The 18,229-nt window shown below is 43.1% G+C and overlaps 1 protein-coding gene across 2 annotated transcripts in view; it reads right to left on the bottom strand.

The window, feature by feature from the left end:
- Window positions 1-6,550, bottom strand: part of SORBS2 (sorbin and SH3 domain containing 2) — a 248,739-nt gene extending 242,189 nt beyond the window's left edge. For both annotated transcript variants that reach the window (XM_037398516.1, XM_037398539.1), the window contains exon 1: window positions 6,337-6,550. The gene's annotated coding sequence lies outside the window, so the exon portion shown is untranslated. The remainder of the gene's footprint in view (window positions 1-6,336) is intronic.
- Between the last annotated feature and the right edge of the window lie 11,679 nt (window positions 6,551-18,229).

The raw sequence follows: 18,229 nt of genomic DNA, 5'->3' as shown, positions 1-18,229 counted from the left end.
CTTTATCTGTACTAAGTTCTTATTAGTGTGAAGTCTAGCCTTGTTCTTTGCAAGATTTTTTTTCTTCAGTATTTGGATTACTTTATTTTGGTAAGCATCCAATTAGTGGTATTTTATTTGACTCTGCTGTCTTTAATCCAATATTATGACAGCAATAAAAAGTTTTTAAGAAGTCTAGAAGACATACTGAAGCAGTTCTTGTCCTCAGTAGTGAGCATACAAGCCACACTTGTTTAAAAAAAAAAAAAAGACATCTTGACTATGTTCTCAATCCAGCTCAAAGTCTTTATTACTAATTCAATTTAGCACTGAAGTGAAACTCACAGAAATAATTTCTCAGTTATTAATTTCAATAAAAACATTTGAAAGTAGATGACAAATTATCAGGGCAAGCAAACGAAAAACTTAATGTGGTAATACATATAACTTTTCATTCATAAGGCTTTTCTCCTTCTAAGGAGGAATAAGACTCTATTCAAGTTCATCATCAACATAATCAGGAAGGCATGGTAAAAAAACAAGGTAAAAATCACACAGCTGCATAACTTGAAAAATCAGGAAGTAGGAGGAAACTGGGCAGAAACAAGCTTTCTTCATTCACACCACAGTATTCACTTTTAGCAAGTTACATTTTTAATCACACCTACTCACAAGGTCCAGAGATTTTATGGTTTGAAAACAAGCTTTCATAGCTATTAGCACTCTAGAACTTGCATACTACTGAGCAGTTATTACAGTGAACAGTTGAACTCATTTCCACAAGGAACAAATATCGCCAAGTTAAATGCTCTGCTTTATGGTAGACTAGAACAGGCACTCCATTTTAACACTGCAGCAACACCCACTAAGTTCTCACTGAGAAACTCAATTTCTCCATGGGTTAAGATGTTTAACTTTTCCTTAAATATACCAAAAAGCTCACTTCCCTCATTTGGCAGAAAGTAAAGCAAACTGATTATAGGAACTGGCGCAGCTCATTACCCCAAACAATAGCTATATGCTTTCTCCATATTTAAGTTTCTCATAATTTTAGCCCCTCATATGGCTACTAGATTCAAACTTTTAATATGAAGGTAAAAGGTTAGAAAATTAATGCTTTCTAACAGAAGCCAATGTTTTAGTCTTGGCACACAACTGCTAAAAAAAAAAAACGGTCAAAAAAGTTGACAAGAGAAAACCAACTATAAAGCAAGAGAGTACTGGCACCTTTCTATGAAACAAGATAAAATACTCTCCCAAACAAGCCTTTACTGCCTAACCTGACTGCTTCCTTACAGCTATTATGATAGCTAGTAAAACAACAGCTTAGTAACAGTCATCAAGGAGCTACTCATTCCACTCTGAAGTACTCAGACCTGTATTAAGTTTTTAAGGGGGAGGTGTGAAACCTTAAAAATTAATCATTAGCCCCTCAAGAAAAGCCAAGAATAAACAGTCACAGAACTTCTCGTGCTTTTTGTAAGCAGAATTATTTTACAGCTGAGTACACAGAAAGAAACAACACAAAGCCCTACATAACTATTCTGTATTCAAACAGTTTCTCAATATCTTCAACAATTTGGGCATTAAGATAGAGAACCAAACATGAAGAAAAACATGCAAAATAGCTGTCCATTTAGGCCAACAGTTTGGGTATTTTAGTTATGATTTTAAATTAGATCAGATCCGCAATCACAGAGCTACAAAATTAAAGGAAACGTAAGAAACATTTCTCAAGGACCATAACCATTTTTCTTTTACCAGAAATAACCGGTCGGCTTTTATAAAAAGAACAGAGGAGAGGAAAAAAAAAAAAAAAGCAAAACAACACAAACAAACAAAAAAAAAAAACCCAAAACAAACAACCCAAACTATTTTCAAGTAGAAACACCGCACACACCCATAGCTTTTACTACCATACTATACTAAACACAAAAGACCCTATACAGTTAAAACCACACCACGTACCTGCGAAAGCTTCCCGTGGCGCGGGTGGCCATGAGAAGACACGCCAGAAGGCGGGAAAATGACGATGAGCCACAACATGGAGGAGCAACAGCCTGCACGCGCTTCCGGACGGCCGTATAATCTCGCGAGAAGAGAGCTGTGGCGGCGGCGGGGGCGGGGCGCGGCGGCGGTGGGTGTTAAAGGGCCGGTGGCGGTTTGCGCGCCTTCTCTTGTGGGGGGGTGGCTGTGGGGGCTGTGAAGCTGTGTGCAGTGGCCGGTGGTCTTCTGAGAAACTCTGAGGGAGGGTCAAGCCCTACGCAGGTGCCTTGGCGCAGGGAATTTGCTGGGAGCAGGTGGTGGGACTGGTGCTTGGGGCTGAGCGCAGTACCCTTGTGAGTGACTGTGCTGGGGGCTGAAGTTGTTTAAGAAGGAGGCTTGTGGGGGGTGGCATGGAGCTGGAAGCCTGTGTTGCTGTTTGTGACTTTTGTACCTGGTGTATGGCAACTGTCTGGGTGGCTTGGGGCCTTCTGGAAAGTACCTTAAGATGTGAGGAGACTTCATAAGAGTGGTAGGTGATTTTAAGGTGTGCAGCAGGGATGGTGTACGTGAGCAGAGAGGCCCTCGTGTTGGGGGCTGTTGGTGTGGGCCTTGTGGCTCTGTGAAAAGCTATCCTTGGTAGCGGTGATGGGTGGTGGGCATCTGTGCTTGATCCTGTTTGTTGGGTGGTGGCAGGAGAGTGTGAGGGTCTTGCCTGGCTAAACAAAGTACCTTCAGAAGGTCTTGTAATAATGCGAAACGGTAATTTCTTGTGGAGGAGAGCTATGGCCAGGCTTGGTGAGTGCCTTAGAGCTCTGTCTCTGCCGGGGAGGCGGCAGAATTGTGCTCTGGTGAGCTCGTAGTCATGACAGAAAGGTGCAAGGTTACCTGTGAATACTGCAGTTGGGCTTCTGGAAGGGACTGAGTTGGGGCTGGTACGAGGGGAGGTCTCCTTATGAAGGAGTAGATGCATGTGGGCATCTCTGGTATGCTGCGAAGGTGGTGGGGTAGAGGGACCGTGCAGTGGGAGTGGTGTTCACAAACAGCATGCCTTGTGTTTGGGAGGTGTCTTGGCAGCTAGGATACTTATAAAATGGCTCCTGTGCTAGGGGCAGCCTTTCCCAGGACTGCCAATACGCTTTGAGTGTGGTGCTGTGTGATGCAGGGCCTGTGTTCTTGAGCAAAGGTCCTCTTGTTAGAAGGCATTGGTGTGGGCATGTGTTAAGGGAGAAGGGAGCACTAAGGGTGGAAAGTGTTACCTAGGGTGGAGACCTGTGTGGGGGTGGCAGAAGGGTGTGATGGCTTTCACAAGTGAACTAAACTGTGACGTTACAGAAATAAGAAAAGGGAATGGAGAAAAGGGAGTCTTCTCCCAGGGGTGGTGGGTGTGTGAGAGTGATGTAGGAGGCAGGAGTGTGCAATGGTGACAGCGGCCTGTAAAGTGTTGGGGTTGTAGAGGGGAAGGTGGGGGAGATACCTGTGAGCAGTGGTGCACAGCTTCTGTGTCCTGAGGAAGGCGCAGGGTTAAGCAGTGGTATTCTAAATTAAGCGCTTCAAGTCTGGTGGGCCATACAGTCTGGTGACAAGGAATTTGTCAGGGAGCAGTGTCTTGCTGGACAGAAGCAGATGCCTGATATGCAGTTTGTGGTGGAGGTGGCAGGGGTGTCTAAATCCCTTTTGTCCAAAAGGGTTCATGGCCTTTTTAAAGGGAACCCTTCTGAGTGGGGTATAGCCTTCCTGGGGGGGGACAATGCCTGTGTGCAGCTTTTATGTGCTGTGAAGATGACATGAAAAGGAGGAGTGTCTTATGGCAATGACCTCTATGAGCTTAAAAGCCTTGTCTTTGAGGGGAACTTACAATCTAGGGAAAAGTGATGTGCAGTGGGGCTGGAGGAGAAATCTCCTTAAGGATTGGCACATGCTTGTGTGGGTGTCACAGGCAGAAGGAGTGTATGGTGGTATTCATAACATAAGGGACTAGTTTTTGGTCAGGCTTGCACTCCTGTGAGAAGTGAACGGCTAGGGCGGAGTGCAGCTGTACCCTAGAGTGGCACATGCTGGTGAGCAGTTTCCAGTGGCTATGAAACCAGTAGGAGTGTGGCTGCACTAGTGTTCAGAGGCTGTGTACCTCCTGTTTGAAGAATTGTCGCTTTTGTGGAGAAAGTACCCACTGGAGGATGGTGGGAAAGCTTTGCATGGCAAAAATGCACCCTAGTATATGCCTCCTGTTAGGGGTGAGGGTGGTGCTGTGGAGCAGGGTATGATGGTGTTTCTGAGTGAAGTTCCTCAAGTTTGAAAGGCTTAGTCTCCCAAGGTAGGAGCTGCTTGGGGGTTGGGGAAAGCCTTGCCCAGGAATGGCAGATGCTTGTGGCTTCCATATGCTGTGACGGTGATGTGGTCAGCATAAGCATGCAATTGCATTTGCAGACTGAATGTCTCATGTTTGGGTGGCCTTGGGTCAGCAGAAGGGACCTGTTGCAGGGTTGGAGCTTTAGCTGGGGTCGGGGGCAGAAGCCTGTGTGCTGCTGCCATTTGGCTGCAATGATGTTTGTGAACTAGAAAGTGTTTCTAAGGGCTTGTATTGTGAAAGTGTTCACTGCAGAAAAGATTCGCCTCCCCAGGGAGGGCCAGATGCATGTGTGAGGTTTACATGGTCTGGGAGGGCAGCAGAACTGGCAGGTATGTGCAGTGGTGACGATGTTTACTAGAAAAGTATGTGATGCATTTGAGTGGGCTTGCAGTTTGTGGCAAAGAGATTTGGGTGGGGGGTGGGAGGGGGACTGGGATTTGTCCAGAAGGAGCAGTTGCCTTGAGGCTGGCAAGGTGAAGTGTGCTGCAGTAGCACAGGTTCATGGGCAGAGGTGTTCAGGCAGGCTGGCAGTCGGTCTTTTGAGAAGAGAGTTGTTGGGGGTAGGGCAGCCTTCTGTAAGACTCACACATGCGTGTGTGCAGCTTCCATACGGTGTGAGGGTGGTGGGGGTGGAAGGAGAGTGCAGTGATGATATTCATGAGCTTGAGTGCCTCATGTTTAGGTGGGCTTGTCTTCCAAGAGAGGACCTGTTATGTGGGGGGGTCCTTACCCAGGAGCCAAGTGCCTCATGTTTGAGTGGGCTTGTAATCTTGTGAAAAGTGATCCTTTGGAGGGGCATAGGCATCCCTAGGTGGGGCAGGAGCCTGTATGTAGCTTTTAAATTCTGTGAAGATGACATAGGTGGCAGGAATGTGTGGCAGCACTGGCACAGAGGAGTGAAGAGATCAGTGATTATGGGAACCTATACTCTCAATAGAGAACTTTCTGTCAAGGGCCAAATCTTTCCCCTGAGGAGGGAATGCCGAGCGTGCACTAGTAATGGTGTTCACAAGCAAAGTGCTTCATGTCCAGTTCTGTTTTTTTGTGAGAAGGGGACCACTGGGAGAGAGCCTTGTCCAGGTGTGAATGCCAGTGCACAGCTGCTACTTGCTGTGGCCACGGTGTGGTGGCAGCAGTGTTAAAGCATTCAAGCTTATTCTGTTTGAGCAGGCATGTAGCCCTATGAAAAGGGGCCCTCAGGTGCAGGTAGCCTCAAGGAAGGGCTGCGGATGTGTTGGGGGAGCCTATTCTATGGGTGACAGGGACTGTGAGGTGAGATATGGGGGGCAAGAGCTTGCTGTGGTGATGGTACCATGAGCAAAGTGAAGCCTGTTTGGGCAGGCTTGTAGCTATGTAAAAAGGTATGTTCTGTGGGGTAAGGAGGAGACCTTGTCCTGGAGTGACCACTGCCTTTGGGTCCAACTTCCATTTGCTGTGTGGACCTTATAGGCAGCAAGAGTACAATGGGAGCAGTGATTTATGTTGAGGGGGTTAATCTTGAGAAAAGACCATTCAGGCAAGTGGGGATAATGGTAGATGGACCCTTGCCTGTGAGTGGCAGGTGCCTACAATGATGGCATAAGCTGCAGGAAGGATGACTTGAACTTCTGTGTTTAACCTTCCACCTGTCTTTCCCACATTTTAGGTTTATTTACAGGGAGAAGTAAACTAAGCAACAACCTTAGCAACAGGTAACATCCCATGTCATCTTACCTTCCGTGGGCTTTTTCAGTGCCATTTTTCTTAGCTACCTCTTAGACTGAGGCAGCTTTCTTTGACTTCTTCCACTCACTTGAGCCTCACTTTAAGCACTTTGAAACAAGTTTGCAGCAAACTACCATAGCCCGCCTCAGGCTTTATCTTCTACTCTAACTATTCTCTTCTGACTCCCTGCTTTAAAACACAAGCTTTTAAGAATATTACAATTCGATTTGTTATTGGTTTCCCATCCTTCTCTATTATTGCCTAGCAGAGACACAAGCTCTGCATTGCCTAGCCATCGTGCATCCCCTCTCAGCACCTACCTGTTTCCAGTCTCTTCAACTCAGCAGGGATTTCTGTTTGCTATTGCCTTTATGTCACATCAAGATGGAACCAGAGGGATGAACTCGAGCAGTTAGGCTTTTGCAAGCTGATTCTCTGAAGCTGCAAGTCCTTGTGGTGCCTAGAAGGCTCTACTGGTGCACTGTGCCTGGCTGTAATTCCCAGTTTAGGAATTCCTGACTTTGTCCTGTCTAATGCTCATGGTCATCTTAGAATTTGTACTGAGGTTAGTCTGGGTTATAATTTAACTTGATTGGTAGGAAACTATTTTCATTCCAAATACTGTCCACTGTGCCAAGCACACTGTTATACTTGGGATGTTCACTGCCAGGGCAAAGGTGACTGATTACTGTCCAAATTTTTGTTTGCTGTAGAGGGAAGAGGTGATGGGCAAAAGTTGAAATGCAGAGGGAAAATCTGACAAGTAAGTGTGGTACTTAAACACCTAAATCCTCTTTACTTGAGATATAGGTTATAGGTTCATCCTTCTGAAAACCTGCTAAAAGTAAACTACTGGAGGAATTGTTACAAAGCATCTTTATGGTGAAAGCTGCAACTCATAATTGTAAGGATTTCTTGGTTTTGAAAGATACTACCTATGCTATTACAACAGTTACTTTAAAAGATAATATTGTTTTACATTGTTATTTTTCATGGCTGTTTAGAGTTCTCTTAGCCCTCACTACAGAAGTATGCTGCAGCAACAGGTAGTGAATGATGTGATCTGTTACAGTCACTGATTTTTTTAAGAAATGAGTTTCAGTGTTCTTGTGTTAACAGTACTGTCTTGAAGACTTCTTGAAGCTATGCTGTTACTCAGCTCATCTGGGTTCATAGATCTAGATTCAGGATTGCAGATACTGGCCCAGTTTATTAAAGGAGAGAACTGTCCTGTGAGATGCTAAACTTGGTTCTGCCTGGTGCTGTGCACTCTGAACCACTGTGATGTTAGCATGCACAGCTGAATTTCTGTTCCACCAAAGCTAGGTTTATCTTTAAATGCCTGAATAGGCTAGTACTTCTGGGAGCTGTAATTGCTATGGTAATTTTGCTCATACAGTAGGCTTGTGAGTACACCTACACTCACATCTACTCAGGCAACCTCAGTGGCTGCAGATACAGTTCATGGTGCAGCAATCAGTAGGAAGATATGCAATGGTTTTATTGAACTGAGAAATTGTTTTATGGGAACAGATTGCTCTCCTAATCCAGAGTTTTAGAACTGAAAAGGAGCAGAGTGAACAATATGTTGCCTTCTTAAGGGTTTCACAAAGTCAGGTAGGAAGCTGTGAGGCAGCTGTTCAGGGTCTACCCTTGCACATCAGGAAGATGGCAGTCCATGAGTGACTCGGTTGGAACCACAGAAGGAAGGAGCTTATGAAAAGGAGATGTTACTGCCATCAGCAGTCCTGTCTCAGTGAACACCTCAGAAGTGAGGTAAATGTGTACTGCTGGAGATGCCTAAATGCCATCTTGATCCGTTCCAAAGTAGCAATCAATGACTCACAACAAATGCTCCTTCTCCTTGGCCTGGCACAAAATGTAGGATGAAGCATAAGGTGCAGAGCCCCTTTTAAACTTACATGAGGCAATTTAGAAGTCTGTGCCATCTTTGAAAGCTGTTTTACCTGTTTACCTGGTTACACTTCCCTGGTTTTCTTCTGCTACCATTTCCTTTGCATGAAAGCAGGCTCTGTTTATCTGTTTAGTCTTTCTCTGTTTTGGTTTTATTAATACCAAATAAGATTAAAAGACCTCCTTTCTGAGTTGGGTAATGTACATTTTGAGATTCTTTACATATCAGTAATACAGCTTCCATAGTGTAGTGGTTTAACCCTGGCGGGATGCCACGTGGTCCCGCCCCTGGCGACAAGCCCCGCCCATGGATACCGCCCGACAGAGCGGTTCTCCGACCGTAGGAACAAGCCCCGCCCATGGATACCGCCCGGGAGCTGCGTAGCCCCGCCCTTGGCAGCAAGCCCCGCCCATGGATACCGCTAGGGTTTCCTCGAACCCGTTGCATTTGATCAGCCTGTCACTTTCGCCAAAACGACGAGACCCTGCGTGTCCGACCGGCTTGTCCACTGCCTGCCTTTTGACAGCCCACCATTTCGCATTTCGGAGGGCGATTCGAGTAACCTGCCCAGGGACCTCTGCTGATGGCATCACCGAGTCACATCCCTTATAACCACTACGCAAATCCCCGGGGACTCCCACAAAATGAACTTCAGATAGAGGTTGTTATTACACAACATACAAGTTTGTGACAGAATATGGTTCGAAGATTGCAGATGGTAGTACACTGATAGCAAAATAAGCTTGAAATAACAGTATCAGCTAGTAAGAGTCAGTCATAGGATACAGTTCTTCTGCCATAGGCATCCTTATGGCGGGAAGACTCCATTATAACTTCTGGGATCAGTTGACGGGCTGAACCTGTCTTCTCCCTGAACCTGGTACCCCACCTGGAAAAATGTTTGGGGTTTTTTTGTGGTCGGCTTAGCCCTGTGAGAGGCCAAATGGGCCATACATAAACAACTGATAGTGCTCAGAGGTCCTTTTAGGGTGATAAAACCTCTGTTGATGGTGTCACCAGCCCCTGACAGGGTGGCACAATGAGCCCCGGTGTGGAAATGGTATGCTCAGGTCGAACATTACTGTAATATTTTCCAGGTTGCAGAGGGTGCTGCTGAGACCTTGGCTATTCAGGAAGATGCTGCCTTGAAAACTGGAAAGGGTACAATTTCCCATGTGGTGCAAGTTGTATCCCCTTTCATTCCCCCCCGCCCCCATTTTCAGAACACTTGCAAAATGTTTGGTTTACAGATGCTTCTGCTAAACAAGAGGATAAGATAGATGGAAATATCAAGCTGCTGCCTTGCAAGTAAAAAACAAACAGAAAATAATCAGTGAAGGGGAAAGTAGCACTGAAGTGGGAGAATTGGTAGTGGTATGGTTGAGACAAAGTATCTGTGAATGGACATTATCATCTGGTTACAATTGTATAACTGCAGAATGTGAACCTCATAATTGTTCAAAGTATAAGGACAAGTGGAATCAGGCCCATGTTCCATTATCCAGTGGCACTTATGTTCTTATAATAATCACAAATGTATCAGTTTTGTGGTTAAGGATAAAGGATTTAATGTGGGTATTCTCAACTTGTCAGTGAGGTAACACCACTGCAGAGAAGTACGCAGCATGAGTGTTCTGTTGCGCTTAGCGATACTGAAATGGAAACAGCCTATTTGCAAGCATTCTAGGCTACTACCAACCAAACAGGAACTCCCTTAGTATCCAGTTGTTCCTGGAATCTAAATGGGGGAGCGTGGAGATGTAGTTACAACTCTGCCAAAGGTGTTATAGGTGGGCCCTTGGGAAACAAGGACATTTTATATTAACAGTGCCCTAAGTAATGACAAAAAAGGGACTGGTCCTTTCCCTAAAGGAACCTGGGTCCTAAAGAGCCCTTATTTGGTTTGTGGGCAGTATGACTACAAAATTTTCCCCCTCATTGGTCTGGAGTACATTGTATTTGGCCCTTGTTTTGTCAAGGAAAGAGATTAGGAATCTGAATATATGATGACCTAATAAGGAGAAAAACGATTGATTGATACCTCCGTCACTGGTGGGAGCACTCTGAATTGGGGAAAGGAGGAGTGGCCACCAGAACAAATTATACAGCCGGTCCCATGGAACCCTAACAAACTGGTTAGTGATGCTCGAGAACCTATCTATAATTTAAATCGCATCATGAGGTTACAAGCTGTCCTAGAAATTATCACCAATGAGACTGCACGTGCCCTTGATCTATCGGCAGATCAGGCCACACAGATGTGAACAATGATATTCCAACACTGAATGATTCTCAATTACCTGCTAGCCAAAGAACAGGGTGTCTGTGGTAAAATAAATTATTCTATTTGTTGTTTAAAAATTTATTATAATGGTCAAGTTGTTCAACATATTACTTCAGGAATGCAAAACCTGGCCCATGTCCCTGTCAAGACCTGGGAGAGCTGGGAATTTGATCCCTTTTGGCTTTCAGGTATCCCCATGGGTCAAATGCATCCTTATATGTTATGTGGTGTTGCATTGTTATTGTTCCTCCCATGTTTAATTCAATGTTTTGTACAGTTGATACAACATAGTTTCAAGTATGCAATTTGTAGCTGCCTCATCTTATGATGACAAAACAAAGAAAAATCACTCAACAGCAAATCTATTACTGTTAAGCAGGTATTCTTTATTGACAGTGCTGGATGTGTGGGGGATAGCTCCACCTAACGTGCATAGCCTCCTTCTCGCAGGTAGCTCTTTTTATGCAGTACATGTATATGTATGAGAGTAGCACTAAGAGATTCTTTTGCTAGAACTTCCCGCCCCCGCCCCACCCCACCCCCAGCTTACCTTTGCTTCTTGGTACATTGCAACTTGAAGCAAATCATTCCATCCTCCTTCCTTGGCAAGACATCTGAAGCAACTAAACATTGCCACCTTGCAAAGGCAACTTGCCATGTAAGAGCCATTTCTGAATGGTGAACTACAGTCAAAATGAAGAGAGAATAATAACACTCAGTAATGCATTATAGGTATATTGCTCCGATCATGGCAGGATTTTTTTTTTCTACCCCTCTAATGCTTTGTGAATATGATCACATGATTCTACTTTCGACACACAAAGCTAATGCAAATCAGCAGTTATGAGAATTTAAACAAGCCAACCAACAACTGTTTTCAAAAGTGGAATACATCTGAACTAGGATGCTAATTGTTTTTATGTATTGTGAAAACTGAAACGCTCTGTATCATAGACAATGGAATAAAGGTATCTCAAATCAAAGAGTTATTTAATCTCATGCCTTGGTATCTCACTGTAAGGTTACAAGATCTCCAAAACTACATCTAGTCATAGGATGTGTTCACCAAACACAGGAGAGAGTCTCTCATTTGGGTAATACTGTGGCCTCCATACACAGAGTAAAAAAATATTACTCCACTGAGCCAGCACAAAACAATAAGGCTAACCATTATTTCTAACATAACAGAAAAATTCTGACCTTTCTATGGTTTTCCCATTTAATCCATCTGCAACCTTCAGTAACATATCTGGCAATGACCAATTCAAACTAAGAGATATCTGTTTGAAGTCTATTTGAATTGGGTATGCAGCATTTACCAAGCAAGTATGACATTTGTCGACCAGATAAGTCGTGCGAAGCTTTGATATGTGTGTCATCAACATGCTGTTTTATAGCTATTTCTAGCCCTCTTTTATGTTTGCAATTTCCATTTCCTATTAAACAAAACAAGATCAAATTAAGAGGGGAAAAAAAGAAAAAGGCTAATAATGCAGATGTTTCCATTGGTCTACATAATATTAATTTTTCTACACAAAATTAGTGTTTGGAAAAATCAATTCCAATATTCAGTTCATAGAAAAAATACTGTTTCACAGTTTCTTCTCCAGAGGTGGCATTATTTTCATTGGATGCCTCCTTTTTGGAAAATTATTCTTCATCAACTCTTTCCATTCCTTGCGGAAGATCCCATACAAAGTTATGATCAAAGGTTTCTTTGCTTTGCTACATTATTATAAAGCAAAAAATTAGTTTTTGCTTAAGTAACATACTACTGCCTCTTTTAAGTGGCCCCACTTTGCTACTCAGAGCAAGTAGCTCCCTTCTAAAACCTGTCTTTAAATAACTCTATATATAAGCAAATCTGCTGTGTTAGACAAAAATACTTCCCAGAGTTTGTTTCAAGAAGCACATGCCAGAATGGCCAAAAACCAAGAGACAAAGTGCTGACACTGCAATCCATCAACTGTTACAGAGCAGTTCAGAAAAAGTCTCATTAACTGTTTCCTTGTAAGAGCGGCCTGTGGCACTGAACATCATCTGAAGCCTTCTGCAGGTCTAACAGGAGGGGCTCCCCCTGTCAGCACAGCTTGCAATAAACCGCTCTGCCTTCCCAGCACCCAAACATATGCAGTATGAAAGCTGCCAGCTGTCTCGCTTACATGAAAAATTTATGAGTCTGATTTTCAGGGACATCATTCCACTGTACGGGACACAAAATAATGTTCATAGTAACCCAGTAAAGCAGTGACTGCTGCTGTTAAATGTCAAAGCTATTCTAACTTTTGTTAAATTTTGGAAAGTTTTAAGTGTAAACATAAGCATAGGAGGATATTTGTCCCATCAAGTTTCTCTCATTACTTTTTTTCCACAAAGCAGAGCAGGAACTGCTTCAGTGCAAGGTTTTTTATAGCCTAGGCCCGTGGTGCAAAGGATGGCATTCAGTCACCACATCCACTTGCTCAGTGGTTAAATTAATGATTTATTAGTATGTTAAGATTATCTTGGGAGGGGGGTTAACTGTTAAGTGGGTATCTGTAATAAACAAAGCATCGTCCTGAAGCTATAACCCATGTAAAAGGTTCCTGTGCTGTCACGTTGAGCTGTATCTCATGCCCTGATCACTATCGCCCTGCACATTAATGCTTGCAAAACACGAGAAAAAATGCAGGATAGCCCCCCATGGTAGAAACATGTAACAATGCGTATTTTCCACACTCACAAATGTGTTTGTCACTGCAAATAAATATTCCACTACAACATCTCTGAAAATGCCAAGGCACGCACACCTGTGATTTTACCTGAGCCGCTCCTTTTGGAAGCTGGTTCATGTAGAGAGCGAGCGAGCTGTATTTTGCTTTATGTAAGCAGCTTTGAGCCTGGTGCAGTGCCAAGTACAGGTGTTTCTATCCTCACTGGATTTGCATTATAGAACAGCAGATTCCTATAAAAACATCTAAAAGAAAGCATTAAGCAACACTAAATGTGAAAAACACTACTTAGCTTACAAATACACAGACATTCACGTTTTATTCACACAATTTGAAAATAATTTGGAAGGTACCGACTACAAAATGCAAGTTCACTTATATTTACATTTGTGAAAGTAAAACTGAGAAGAACCGGCTACAAGAGAAGTGGTAACTATTTGTACACACATTCTTACCTAGGCAGAGGACGCCTTGCGGTAGCAATGGCATGGCTGTCACGCAATGCTTTTCCGCAAGGCTGGGAGCACTGGCTGTCATTGCAGTCTCCTGTTCCTAGACCTCATGCTGTCCACCCAAAAAACCCACCAAAACCAAACCACATTTATTTTTACGTGATGGTGGTGGGTTAAACTTGTCTGGCTGCCAGTTGCCCGCCAGGAATTCTGTTGCTGGGCCTCACCTTCCCTGTGCAGCCATATGGAACTGCTGCAACAAAACCTGGGCTGCCTGCTTTCTGGGCCCAGGACACGGTCCCCGCGCTCCCTCAGCTCCAACACTGCCCATCGCCCCAGGCCTGGCCAGCCCCAGCACCCTGTGGGGCTCCAGCCTGCCTCACCAGGGGCTGCCAGGGGGGATCTGCTCAGGGCCTGGAGCCCCTCGGCCTCCTGCACCCGCCCGGGGGCTGCTGCTCTCACAGTCTCACTCTTCCCCCCAGCTGAAGTTGCCATTGCGCCATTTCCCCCCTTCTTAAACGCGCTGCCCCAGAGGCGCTGCCACCATCGCCCCGGGGCTCGGCCTCGGCCAGCGGCGGGTCCCTCTCGCAGCCGCCTGGCATCGGCTCTGCGGAACATGGGGGAAGCTTCTGGCAGCTCCTCACAGCAGCCACCCCTGTACCCCCCCGCTACCAAAACCTTGCCACGCAAACCCAGTACAAGTATCTATTAAAAATGTACTGCAACATGGACACACGGATGACTGGCTGTAACTTTGATACTGCCACGGTTGTTCTTGCTCAACAGAAAATAGAGCAGTCACCTCTTCAACAGGTCAGAGATTCTGGATTTTTAGGATCACAGGGACTTGGGAAGCAAGCACTCCATTTTACAGGGTGCATTAAGCTCATGCAGCGTAGGGCTAATTTTTTTTTTAACCTATTAGTCTTTTGTTACTAACCTAACACCTTCAATAAAATCAATTTTCTGGTTCTTAAATGCAGGCAGGATCATGCATCTCTGCTACCACCTGGCTGAGGAGAAAGACCAAGAAAAGGCTGAGGAAGCAAAGAGGTGGCTATCTGCTTTTGATGGCTTGAAATCACATGAAGAGCAACCACCACTCAGCCCTTCATTCAGATCTTCACTTCAGCGTGTTTATGTGATTCTCCCTTCTGAGCGGAGTAAGAATACTAAAGGCTTACTTTCACTGGTTATTGCTTAGAACTAGGAGATCTGCAAACAGAAGACAACTTTTACTATACAAAATACTCGAAAACAGGCCTAGAACACAGCTAGAAGGAGTTAACAGACCGTGATCACAAATTGATGGTTATCACCTTCACCAGACTCCTGCGGTTCCTGTGACTCTACTGACAGTGATCTTGTAAAAGCATGCTACTATAGTAGGAGTCTGAAAAACATCTGCACTTGAACTAAGTACACCAAACAAGACATTCACAGTGACGGGCTCCAGCTGAAGAAGACTTTGTTCTGGTGATGGAGAAAGGAGGCAAGCACCTTGATCAACAAGAAGCCAGATACCTCAATGAACCCAAAACTTCTCTCCACAATTCACGAGTCATCAGCTCTGCAAGGAGGAGAAAAAAAAAAAAAAAAAAAAAAAAAAAGAAGAGGGAGATGCAAGCTTTCCGTTCAGAAAGATACAAAAAATGAGCCTGAACTGAGAAGAGTCATATCCTACATAGAAACTTAACCAGACCTGAAGTTGTACAGATCAGGCATTCAGTCTCTGTGTGTCGTTTACTTCCATTCATTTTATAAATAAAGAAAAAGGGCCCTTATTCTTTATATTAGGCACAAGTACTACAAAAAGTATAAACAATTCACTAAAATGACAGAAAGACACAAACATGCTTTTCCCTTGCCAGCTCCCTGATCTACAAATATTGTTTCCCTTTAATGTATTTTCTTTGCTGCTAATTAAAAGCCTCACCTAAATTGTCAAGGAAGATTAAAGTGTTCCTTAAAGCTTTTCAGTTATGGTGCATTTTACTGTGTTTTTCTTAACAATGTTGTTGTAGTGTAATGATATTTTATTTAGAAAGGAAATGAGATAGAAATAAACTAACCCTTCATAGTTGTGCATTAAAAACAAAACAAAACAAAACAAAAAAACCCCACGGTATGACACGGTCACTGGTATCTGCCCCAATACTTTCTAAAGACAGGATTTTGGGGATCAGCATTGGCAGCACTACTTTATCCTCTATGATTCCAAGGCAATTTAAAGGAGTGATTTGCTTTCCTGTTAAAATACAATCAACTCCATGGTGAAGCTGGGAGGGCTATCTAAACCACTCTACCTCTGAATAAAACCCTAAGTAATTCCTTGCCCAGTAAAAAAAACCAGAGCTCAGTTTGAGTGTGATTACTGAAATCTGACCAGCACAGAAGTCCAGCACCACACAGAGGTAAATGTTACTGGATTTAAAAGTTATAGCACATCAGCATATTCTCATCTGAACAAGCTATCCACCTCTGACAGAATATGAGCCCCTGTGCATACACTGAACTACTGGTTTGTTATAATTTGACAAACAGCACTTAAATGAAAAATATGCAAGTAAGAAAAACACTAAATAATAATAAAAAAAAAAAAAAAAAAGAAAAAGATGTTTGGGACACAAACCTATTAAGACACAACAGTACCGTTGGGAATTGTTGGGGGGCTTATGCCATCATGTCAGCATACCAACGACACAAAGAGCACCGTACAGCCGATATACAGCCTTACCAGTACCATGACCATGAACGTTTCTGCCTTTGTCCCTGTACATTCCACTTCTCTCTACTACTTGTGGTCAGACTTGGTTTGTCTTGCATGTACACAATGAAAACAGAATAGCCTGTAAGAGCAAGCTAACTCCTTTGGAAACTGCTTAGCTAGCAGAGTGAAGGTTAAAGCTTTTAAGCAGAACAGACTCCCCAAACTTAAGGTATAATGCAAACATGAAGTTTTTGTTAGTGTGTTAACATTAACTAAGTTTGTGCTGTTTCTGGGTTTATCAATAAACTCCAAGCCATCTCCCCCTCACCTGGCACATCCAATACAAATCATCAAAACAAGATCTGTTGCTTTTTCCCATTGGACCACAAAACCTGCAGTGAAATGTTATAGGAAAATTAATTACTCAAAACTGCTGTGCGTTTATTATTAAACTTATTAAATTTCTAATAAATAATTTATTAATAAATAATTTTAATTAATAATTTATTAAATGCTGCATATTCAGATTCCCCCCTCCCTGCCTTGAAATGCAAGCCTCTTTTAATCTTTGAAAACAATTAACAGATAAAGATCTGATTCCAGTTACACCTTGGCTACAATTGAAATCGTGGTTTTGTACACTAAGGCTTATAAAGGACCTAAGAGGAAAAAGTTCTTAAAAGCCCTATGGTCAGAGATGCATGGGAGCGAGTTACATCAACAGCGTTAGTTCTTTAGCGGACCTATCTGCAAATCTTCAAACTAGCTGAAAAATTTGACAGAATGCTTAGGCTTTCTTTTTTTTTTGGTTTTTTTTTTTTTGTTGTTGTTTTGGGTTTTTTTAAGTTCTCCAAGACTTGTAAAAGAAAACAGTAGAACGCTGTGAAAATAAAGTAATAATCCAGTGCTGGCTGTGTTATTTTAAGCACTGACGCAAAAAATCCCCAATACTCTAGCACAAAGGAAGTGCTCGGAGCAACTTCTGTTCTAAACTGCTAAAAACTACTCCAGAAAGGCATCAGATTCAGATTCTGAAATCCAGCGCTTCCAAATGTATTTCCATGGACTATTACATAAAGAAGAGACAAACCTCTCTAATTTTGTAGAGCTGACATAGGAAAGACTGAATAGTGTTGGAAACAGCAAGCAATAATTCCAAACAAAATTGTATCTTGTGCTGACTGTTGCAGTATTTCTTAATACTTTACACAGTCAAAACACATTAACTTAAACAAATGACTACAAATGTTGAATAAAATGACCTAACTTTATTAACACCCTGGAGAAAGGCTGACAATCCAGTGCTCAGCAGTTCACCTCTGCAGTCATAACTCCTGTCTGAAATTGGTTACTATTAAGGATAAAGACAAAAGGCAGCAGGTAATAGTGCCAGAAAAGGTTTCAAACTACACAAATACTACATATTGCAAGCTACAATAGCTACTAGGACTTCTGTATGACCATACGTATTAAATGTTTGTACTTATTTCAAAACCAGGAAAATGAAGACTAACTTCTCCAGGAGCTGAGATTGCACTGCTAATTAACACCGGTTTAATGGTTAACAGACAAACTGACACTAATAAAAAGAATTATAGTAACGGACTGTATTTAATCCAAGCGAAAGCATATTCTAACCAACTTTGACCAGATCCACCCCCGCTCAGATTACATAATCAGAAAATATAGAGTAGGTTTCCACATGTAGTTTTATATGCAATGGCAGGTAAAGTAATTACCCACCCAGTCTTGCTCATCCTGAACGCTGCAAAACTTCAAACCACAATAGCGTGCAAACCCAGAATTTATTCCACACAGCTTCAGCCGCTAAGTTCACTGGGCAAAAGTCACATAACGTGAGAGACTTCTGGGCACCAGGGGGAGTATTTATCTCAGAACCACACTCAGAATGAAGAAAACTTAGTTTTAAACAAGGCATGTAGCATTCCAAAGATACCGGCCAACAGACCCCTGAACCAGAAAAGAATAACAATTCAGCAACATTATGCAAGAGTTCAGAGTCAAATGACTGCTTACTTTCAATGTCAGTACTGTGATACATACCACAAAATGCAGCGGGTTAGGTATCAGTAAGAAAATCTGTAAATATTTTTAAAAGCAGTGCATTTTCATTGTAAGCT

This window comes from Falco rusticolus, chromosome 1 (genome assembly GCF_015220075.1).
Source record: "Falco rusticolus isolate bFalRus1 chromosome 1, bFalRus1.pri, whole genome shotgun sequence".
Classification (NCBI taxonomy): Eukaryota; Metazoa; Chordata; class Aves; order Falconiformes; family Falconidae; genus Falco; species Falco rusticolus.
Note: the sequence above shows the minus strand (reverse complement) of the source record. Positions and strands in the feature narration are given on the sequence as shown.